At 36.9% G+C, this 10,306-nt stretch overlaps 1 long non-coding RNA gene across 1 annotated transcript; it reads left to right on the top strand.

The window, feature by feature from the left end:
- Positions 1-20: 20 nt before the first annotated feature.
- On the top strand, positions 21-9,057 carry LOC127845846 (uncharacterized). Its single transcript, XR_008033425.1, has 3 exons — positions 21-1,050; positions 2,164-2,240; positions 8,425-9,057. It is a non-coding gene; the product is annotated as an uncharacterized LOC127845846 (long non-coding RNA).
- The last annotated feature ends 1,249 nt before the right edge of the window (positions 9,058-10,306 follow it).

Genomic DNA, 10,306 nt, shown 5'->3' with positions numbered 1-10,306 from the left:
AATAGTTAATCACTAAACAATTGTGTACTATGGTCTTAACAAATAGTTGAAGGATTTATCACATTCAGACATTGCGATAGGTCATTGTTAATTTTAAATTTGCTTGTTATTTAACGGAAGCAATATCGGCAAATGTTACTTGGTTGTTCGTGCTATTTGGTTTAAACATATTTATGTATATACATGAAAATATTCACAGTAATATGTGGATTGACATGGAAGCTATCCTAAGCTTAGTGTAAGTCGTTCTACGAGCATGAAGAAAAACGATCCATTAGGCGAGAAGGACTTCAATTGATAAAGATGTTAATGTCGAGTGGTTGTGGTGGAAAGTACTTGCAGGAAGAGATAGGGAAGGGAATAGATAGAAAAATGGATGCGGACTAAGAGTGGAAGAACGAGGTTGGAGCAAGAGTTAGAAGGGAGCTGCGGAGCACATGAAGTTTATGAGAAAATTGGTACCGAAGGCGTCGGCGTCTTATCGAAGCGTTTATAGCGGTCGTTGGTTCATGGGTGGACATAAGTCAGAAAGATAAGTTGTGGTTAGGTTATTATTCATTTTGTAAAAGAAGAATAAGTTTATGTTTAGCTCTACGATTACTTATGGTTTCCCATCCGACTTCTTCCAAAAGCTTTTGAATTGAGACTAATTTCGTGGCACCTATGACTATTCGTGCAGCCTCAATTTGGACGTTTTCTAACATTTCTTGGTCGTGTAATGAGCAGTTGTCGTAAATGACTTATTATCATTGACTCTCTGTTATAAGGATTGAAAATGACAAGTCATGTTTTAGCCCATTTGTTGATTCGTTCGAGATCGGAGTTAAGCGTAGCTGCAGCGTGGACTGGATTGTCGACTACAACATAATGGATAGTGTCGTCGGCAAATAACCTGTTGTTTGCTTTAATATCTAGAACAATATCATTAATAAAGATTTAAAAAAAAAGAAGAGGCCCTAAAATTGAGCCGCCCTGTGGTACTCCAGCGTTGATATGAGACCAATTGGATTCTGCGTTTGGAAGAACAACGTTTTGTTTGCGGTTTGTAAGGTAAGATTGCACCAAGATAAAAGACTGCCTCTTATGCCTATATAGGTAAGCTTGAACAACAATCCCTTATGCCATACACGCTTAAATGCTTTGCTGATATTGCAGAATATAGCTCTAACCTCTTTTCCACAGTCTATAGTTTCGCTAAAGAAGTTATAAAGATACGTTAGCTGGTTTATTGTTGAGTCACCAGGACCAAATCCAAATTGTCAGGGAGGGGGGGGGGAAAGGAAGTTAAATGTATGTTTGAATACAATTCTTTCAAATACGTTTCCAAGTGTGCTTAATAGGGAGATAGGACGATAGTTGGCTGGGTTAGATGAGTCTTCTGATTTAAATATTAGAGTGAGAAAAGCTTCTTTCCATGGTTCTGGGAATACAAAGGTGCGTTAGAAAGTATTTAAACTATCTCACGATGCGATTTTTAACTGAATATGTGCCAGAAACTTTGTTAAAGGGTAAGCCTTAGTAAGCACTAAGTCGACCTCAGTTGGAGTAACCACGAGATATCGCACATGATAAGTGTAGTGGCTTAGGTTAGATGCTTCTGATTCGTCAAAGAGCGTTTGTTCAGTGAAGAAGTTATTGAGGACAGTAGCCTTGTGTGTCGTCTTCAATTATTGAATATTAATCGATAAGTGAGGATATAGATGAAGTAGCATTTTGTCGAATACAGTTTTTTAAACATGACCATCATGATCTAGAATTTGGCGTTGATTGCAGCTTTTCAGCAACGTATCTTGGTGATTAAGTTTTGCGCGTCTAATTTCGGCAACAACTTGGTTTCGCATAGTTCTGAATTTACCCCAGCCGCGTTCAAGGGTTGCTTGTTTGACTTTGCGAAACAACCGTCGTCGACACCGAATCAGAGATTTTACGTGTGTTGTTATCAAGGGTGGTGCAATCGGGCGAATTGTTATTAGTCTTTTCGTAATATGATAATTCGCCATAGATATTATGTACTCGGTTAAGATTTTGGAATAGATATTAAGGTCGTTATAATTTATTGAGTCCCAGTCTATGTTAGCCATAATTTCGCAAAGCGTTTCGTAGTTGCGCTAATCGAAAAGCAATATATACCGCTTAAATGTGCATTTATGTGCCTCTTTTAAGTTAAGAAGACCATAGATGGAGCAGTGATATCTAATGATCAAGACAGGGGTCTCCCACCCCCGATGAGTGAATAATGGGTAAGTATTATGTCAATTGTTGAAGAGGAACGCTCAGTGTAATGTGCAGGGCAATTAATGGTTTGGTAGAGGCCGCATTGGTTGCATAGCTGTTTGAGTCTGTTGTTAGTGTCCTGGAAGTTGATATTAAAGTCATCGGTGCCCGTATTCACCAAACAATTCTTAGACTTACGTCTAAGAATAAAGAAAATCCTTTGCATTAGAATATTCAAGAATTTCTTTAATTATGAGTCAATTTCTGAAGTAAACATCTCTTTCTATATTATTCTTCATATATAACATTTTGTTAATGAAATAATCACCAGTGTAGGCCTGTATATATTCAAACATTAAACACAGTTTTCTTGGTTCTAAGTCTATTCTTTATTCTTAAGTCTAAGAATTGGTTGGTGAATACGGGCCCTGTTATAACAATGTAATTGATTCCCGTGTCAACAGCATGATGCATGTTGTTGTCTATAACTGAGTGTATGTTGTGCCGATGTATCTGGGGGTCTGTAAAACACACCGAACAGGGTATGTTAAGAAAAGGTACCAATTTCGATCCAGATTGATTCAGTACCATAAATGTCGAGGCCAGTGTGTCTTTTTTAAAGATAAATTACTATTTTTAATGTTGACTAGGACACCACCGTGGCTGTTTCCGGTCCGATCTTTTCTTACAGGAAGATGAACATTGGTGAAAATCTTGTGTTTTTGGACGTTTTGTTTTTGAGAACGATAAAATGTCAAAATCCTTAAATTAGGTGTGTAAAATGTATAATTTCTTGATGATAAGTTGGACCTTGTTGTGCATGAAGGACAAATGATTACTTAAATCAACTGATTGAAAAGAAGAGGTAGTTGGTGTTAAAACAGACTCTGGCTTCTGTGAGGAAAAAGGCCCGGTATTAATGTGGATGTCACCACATAATAAGATAAGTTGGGGCATGAAGGCGACAGCACAACCGAATTAAGAAATCTCAACATGACAGAGGACCATTGTGCGAAACAAAGAAATTACAAGACACCATTTATATTCGAGTCGTATGTTTCTCGTGCAAAAACATCACTTGCTAGACATCATGCCATTCCTGGGCTGAAAAAGTCACTGACGTTAGGAAGGAGAAACAATACCAACACCATCGGCATTGTTGATAAGTATTCGAAATGGTACAAGACTCCATGAGTTGCTCCAAGAAATATAGTGTAGGAGGGCAAAAACAGAACACAGGAAAACAGAAGAGAGAAGCGAAGAGGCATGGCTCGCATGTCGCGATTAAAGTAAGAGTGTGCGGCTATTAGGATTTGGGGATGTGTCTAAAGTTTGGTATTAAACGTTCTAATACAAGTTAGATAGCGTAGGGTCAAGTTTAGTTGAGGCACTGTGAAGGCATATGGATTATTGGACATGTTTTATAAAAAAAAGTGCCGTTTATCTTGTGCAATGTGTTGGTCCTTTTGATATTAGACCCGCATCGTGGCAGCTGTAGTACAAAAGCCAAAAACTAGGGCAACCTACGGATTTAAGTAGTGTGCTAATATGTGCTTGTGTACCTGTGTATGGCGTGCGTGCGTGTGTGATTAAGTAAGGAAGTGTGTTGGTCCTTGTATGTGTGTGGGAGGTGTGTATATGCGCGTGTAAGAGTGAGAGCCAAGGCGGAAGTTAAAGACGACGATATTGTTCGACCTGTCATAGGAGACTCCAATAAAAATCAGAGATAGGACATGAGCTGAAAACAAAGAAATTATGACAGACAAATAAAATCACACATACGTCCAACATGCTGCCTGGTAAAATCAACGGGCATGTCCACACAGGTCATCATTGTGTGGGGGTAATGGTCTTTTTCAGTAAACAGCGTATTTGTTCATTGTAAACATTCCAAACAATAAACATTGAGCATGAAAACAAGTTTAAGAGTAAGTATAATAATATACTACTTTATTTTGAGAATTGATGAAAACGAGTGCTTAAAAAGATATAGCTCTCTCTACTGCTGTCACTATATATATATATATATATATATATATATATATATATATATATATATATATATATATATATATATATATATATATATATATATTATAGTTACATTGTATTCCTTGGTTGTGGTGCGACAAAAATAACACACTCATTGTTGATGTAAAGCGCATACAAATCATAAACATAACGACTGTATGTTCATGAGCAAGTATTGTGCCGTTACATAAGTCTACACTGTCCAAATTAGAAAGCGTCGTCTAGCGATATGGCTTTAAGTCCTGTTGGCAAACAATGCGCAAGTGCCGTCTTCGTGTTTAGTTTTGATGAGAATGTTTCTATCTGAAGACCATGCCCCAATGAGACTTCCTGCTTTTACCAGCTAGCGAGATTCGAACAAGATTTTTGAACGGATTGTTGTATGCTGTTCATTGATTTAAGCCCCTTTAAACTTGTCACTTATGACTTTCAGTCTAGAGCGGTTATTGTAAAGTTTCTGCCTAGCTCTGTATGTTGAGAATTTCACCAGATTATCTCTTGAACCATTTTGCCTTGGTCTACCAAGACGGTGGCTTCTATCGATGTCCGCAACATTAATGGTTGTTTGGAGGGCCTCGCAAACTCCAAGTACCAAGTCGTTTTCACTGTCGGCTTCTGGTATGCCGGAAATCCGCAAACAATTTCGTTTGTGGTACTGCTCAGCTGCGTCGGAGCGGAGTTCGAGGTCGCGTATTTGTTTTCTTAGGATTTCGTTAAAGGCGTTAAGGCTGCTGTTTTAATCTTAAAGTTTCCAAACTTTGAATTGCAGACCAGAAATCACTTCCTCGACTATAGTTTGAATTGAAGTCTGAAGCATTACCTTCGTTGTCTTGTAGCACAGCGGCGATTGCTTCAATAGCGTCCTGGTCCAGAGATATATTCGTTGCCATTGCTATGTTCCGAGTATTCGTGTCGTAGGGTTTTTGGGATAGGTTAAATTTATTCTTTTTGTATTCCATTAAATATTCTGGTGACGATAAGTCCCTCTTTTTAGTATTTTTAATTGGTGTCGATGTATTGAACATACTACGAGGAGTACAATGAGTGAAGCGTTATCGTTAGCGAGAAGTATACTTGGCAAAATTGATTAACCAGTCATGAGTCTGATAATCACGAGTTTCACATGGATCAACACCTGAAAAACGGTTTTCAAAGTCCTTTTGTACTTAAGCTTGAAAAGTGCATGCATGTTTATTACGTTTTGAATAACAATAGTTAATATCAGCAGCTGGAAAACTTTAACGTGAACGCTTTTATATCTTTAGTTTCTCTCAGGCTTAATATACCATTCCTAAATCACTGAGTAAGCCACTAAAAATCGCATTTAGCGTGCTCGAAAAGCTAAACAAACTTCTCGCCATATTACCAGAAGTGATGTTCGTACTAGTTAAGGACATATTTTCTGTACGTCTTTCTCAGAAAAGTAGCATTTCTTTTAAATTGTATATACTAGTAAGGAAATTCAAGAAATGTAATGTAATTATATAAATACACCCAATTTAATTTAAGACCGTGTTAATTAGTAGCAGCATGTAAAATGCAAAACGTAAATTCGACAACAGCACCGTGTTTATATTTACATCAAGTGCGTGTTTTAAATTTGTCGGCCTTGGTTTTACCGTGCGTTAATTTTACAAAACATATAACATTGCAGCGTAATACTTTTGGGGACCTTCTTAGTGTCATAGTTTCAAACACATTTAAGGTAATGTTCTAAAGAATTAAGCGTTCATGGCTTTAACAATTCTAAATGAGAATAGAATTAAAAAAGAAATGTTTGGATTTGGTCCGGGACTACTTTCGGATAAACTAAGGACTAAACAAATAATAAGCGCTGCCTTATTTTCGGGGAAAATTGTTTTTGATAGCAATTTATGGTTATAATGAAATATATGTCAGGACAATTTTATTCAAAACCACATTTTAATGGATTAAAAAATAACAACGTATTTTAGCAAAACACTCATATGTATTTTGTTTCTTGATGAAACACAATGCTATGCACATCTTCCAAGCTGTTAGGTTAAATATCTTTTTTTTTTTGCTTTTGTGGTATGTTTTCAAAACTCGTGCATTTAAACCTGACTATAGCTTCTGATTATAGCAGAAACGAATGAACACACAAATTACTTGTTTGCAATTAAACGCGATCATATATACATGTATCTCGCTGAGTATACATTTCCTTCGTATCTTTTGTAACCAGTTTAACTCTCAATATGAGCCATTTGGTAGCAATTCTCATATATGCAATGCACACCATTTATTTATAGCTTTGTTTTAGTGACTTGACGAGATACATATATATGTTATATCATCCGTATTTCTTTATTTACACATTCCAATTAAACATACAACTCGCATACATACATGGGAAATGATACGAGCTTATTCATCTTTAAAATAAATTATTCATATAAGGAATGATTTCCATTTATTTTTGGATACAAAGCGGGTAAGGTTGTTTACTTCCTCGTATCAAGTGACGCTAACAGATTGCTAACGCCGAGGTTCTCCGAATTTGCACACGTTACATTTTCTGGAATGCTACTTCCTTTACCGTCGAGACGACATTCTGATCAGTCAAACTTGTTAAGCTTTTCATAAAATCGCATTGAATCTTAGTCAGCATTAGAGGTAGAGGCGTGCGACGAAAGACAAGGATGCAGAAGAGGCCGAGGTCGGTAAGCCCAGACGGCAACAGTCTTAACAAAGAAGGAAAAGATGGCAAAATTCAGAAACTTGGCGCCGGAAGCAGACAAGGAACCTCTGGAACATCTCCAAGACAGAGCAATCTCTTTAATGCGAAATTCGATATCACAAAACATTAGCGCAGCGTACGAAACCGGTGTGAATTCCTTTAATGCATTTTGCGATCTTTACCATATATCTCAAATGCAACTAGTACCTGAACAAGTTTACTTATGGTTCATAGCATACTGTTTCGAGAAAGGCTTAGCGACCCGCATGATCAAAACTTACTTCGCAGAAATTAACTATTGGCAACAAGTACAAGGCCACAAATTGTTTTCGAAGAATTTATGCAATGTAAGGTTAAAGAAGTCTATTCGCGATCAATTGGTATAAACAAGGACAGAAGACGCCCGATCACATCCGAAATCCACTTCAAAGTAATACAGCAATTGCCAAACGTATGCTATAACTCGTACGATGGCAACTCTATTTGCTGCAATATTTTCCCTCGCTTATTTTGGGCTATTTCGTATAAGCGAGTTGGTATTACCAAAACGCCCAGAAATGTAAAACCAAATCAGAACGTCAGACGTTGAATTGTCGTTAGACCAGTCATACATCTTAATCCGCATCGCCAAGTCAGGAACGCTTCAGCACAACGCGGCTGTCACACTAAAATTCCAAAATCGGAAGAATCAATATGTTCTGTCCAGAGAATGCGCGACTATCTGGCAATGTCATCGGTAGGTCCTGCAGCATTTTGTCATATGGGGGTATGCCAGTTACCAGACAGCAGGTTAACGCGGTACTAGCAAAATTCCTCGGCCGCACTGAATTCGGCAACGCTTTATTCAAAACACATAGCTTTAGAATTGGGCGTGCAACGGATCTGTCAAGAAAAGAGTTCCTCCCGAAGTCATCGAATAACTTGGGAGATGGACATCAGACACATAAAAAAGCACATTAGGCAATAACCCTTAAGATTTATCTAGGGAACAGCAGCTAACAACTGTGACGTCACTTATGATCCATCCAAGCGAGCTGTCAAAACCGGTATTAAAAGCAAAGAGGTAACTATGTAGTGCATGTTACAGTTTCTGTAATTTGAATGCAGGGGTTGGCTCCCTTTCATTTCACTATAAGTGTATTATGATTCTTATGTTGATATAATATTCTTGTCTCTTATAACTCGATACTTCCGTGTGGCAGCATTTTATTATTATACTTTTTTTTTGTATGTTGTGATTGTATATATATGCTGATGAGACTGTAATAAAGTAATAAACCTATATTTGCTAAATTGGGCTACAACATTACGATTATATAGTAATATAATCGACACGTAAGCAGAATTGTATTCGGGTATATATGCTTATATAGTTTTATGCAATTTCACTGTGAGACCTTACATATAACGTATAGTAATATGCATTAACAATTGACCATTGGATTGTGCACACCTAAAATGTTATTTGTTATTGACAGAGGTATGGGGTCTTGGGAACAGTACTCCTCAGCGGGTAGGAGCAAGAGCTCAAGAACGGGAGATTGAAAACCTGCGGCTGCCCACAAGCATCGTATAGTGGGGAATTGGCGGCTTGACATTGTCAACATTACGGAGGTCAATCGAAGCCAATTTGTTACCTTTCACACCGCCAAAGGTATTGGTATTGCACCTGTGCGGAAGACTTAGTGATCTATGCACGGACGCATGTACAAAGGTACGAAATAATATAAAGAGAGAAATTAAATATTTAAGGACAGCTTTCATAGACACAGCAATAATCTTGGTGGGCATAATTGTCCGCATAAATTGGCGCTTTTCCCTCCCCAGGAAGATTATTACGTCAAAACGTCGACGTGTAAACAGGTTTGGCCGAGTGTGTGTGCAATTGGCAAGCCGCAGCACCAGTATCACTGTAGACATTGATGCAAACACCCCGGTTTTTTTCCTCCCGGATGGGGTGCAATTCTCACCAGTGGGGCTTGAGTTTTATCTGGACACCCTGCGGGATGCGATTATGCAATTTTTATAATATATTTGTATATGCTATTTTTACTCGTTTCCTTTTTTCTGTCAAAAATACTATAAACTTTTTTATTATATGTTTATGCTTTTATCGTTGTTTTGTCTCAGATTAATTTGTACTTTTTCCGTTCCGTACTTCTGTGTTGATACTATGGATGCATTTGCTACTTTTTATTATGCTATTTTATGCTATTTTTACTTCTTATCTATGAGGGAGCCTTACATTGTATCGGTCAACTGCAGAAGCATCCAGGGAAAAAAGAAACGATTATAGGTGATCCAATATCTGAAAGAAACCAAATGTGATATTTACTGCATTCAAGATACTCACTGTATTAACGATCAAATACAATCTATTTACTCCGAATGGGGATCATAATGCTTCTTATGTTATGGCTCTTCTAATTTGCGGTCTAGCAATTATATTGTCGATTATAAAAACTTTCCGTACAAGGTGACGAATTCGGCAGCTATATTATTTTTGATTTGTATATTGGTAAAACAAGGCTTACACTCACATCTATATACGGACCGAACTCTGACAGTCCCTAATTGTATACCAATATTTTTGATAAAATACGAAATGACTCCTACTTAATTTGCGGCCACTTTAATTTTGTTCTAGACCCGAATGTAGATTGTCATAATTATAAAGCAATAAATAGTAAAAATGCCAGAGATTGTATATTAAAACATATGGGTGATCGTGTTCTTACTAATCCTTTTAGGATATTATATCCCAATTCTAGACGATACATGGGGAAAAATCCAATTCAAGCCCGGCTCGATTTTTATCTAGTATCGTTGTTACCGTTTGTTCACAACGTTGATATTATGCCCGATTACAAATCTGAAAATTCCATTGTCATTTTGACATAAACATTTAATGATTTTGAACACGGAGAGGATTTGTTAAAACATAATAATACGTGTCTCAGTGACATAAACACAATAAATGATGCAATAAACGAAATAACAAAACACTATATGTTACCTGTATACAGAAAGGATAATATTGATACAATACCTAACACAGAAATACAGTTTTTAATAAACAACTAACTTTTTTTAAATACTGTTTTAATGGAAATAAGAGGTAAAGCTATATCGTATTGTTCGTATAAAACTAAAACCCGTAACAATCGCGTACAACAAATACAAGTAGAAATCAAACAATACGAGTAATCGTTTACACAGAATAACGTTCAAATTATTGCTTAATTTAAAAACGAACTTCCAAATATCAAAGAAGAGAAATTAAAAGGAGCAATAATAAGATCGCGAGCCGAATGGATTCAATTTGGAGAAAAATCATCAAAACTTTGTTTGAAACCTTGA

This window comes from Dreissena polymorpha, chromosome 9 (assembly GCF_020536995.1).
Source record: "Dreissena polymorpha isolate Duluth1 chromosome 9, UMN_Dpol_1.0, whole genome shotgun sequence".
NCBI classification, from domain to species: Eukaryota; Metazoa; Mollusca; class Bivalvia; order Myida; family Dreissenidae; genus Dreissena; species Dreissena polymorpha.
Note: the sequence above shows the minus strand (reverse complement) of the source record. Positions and strands in the feature narration are given on the sequence as shown.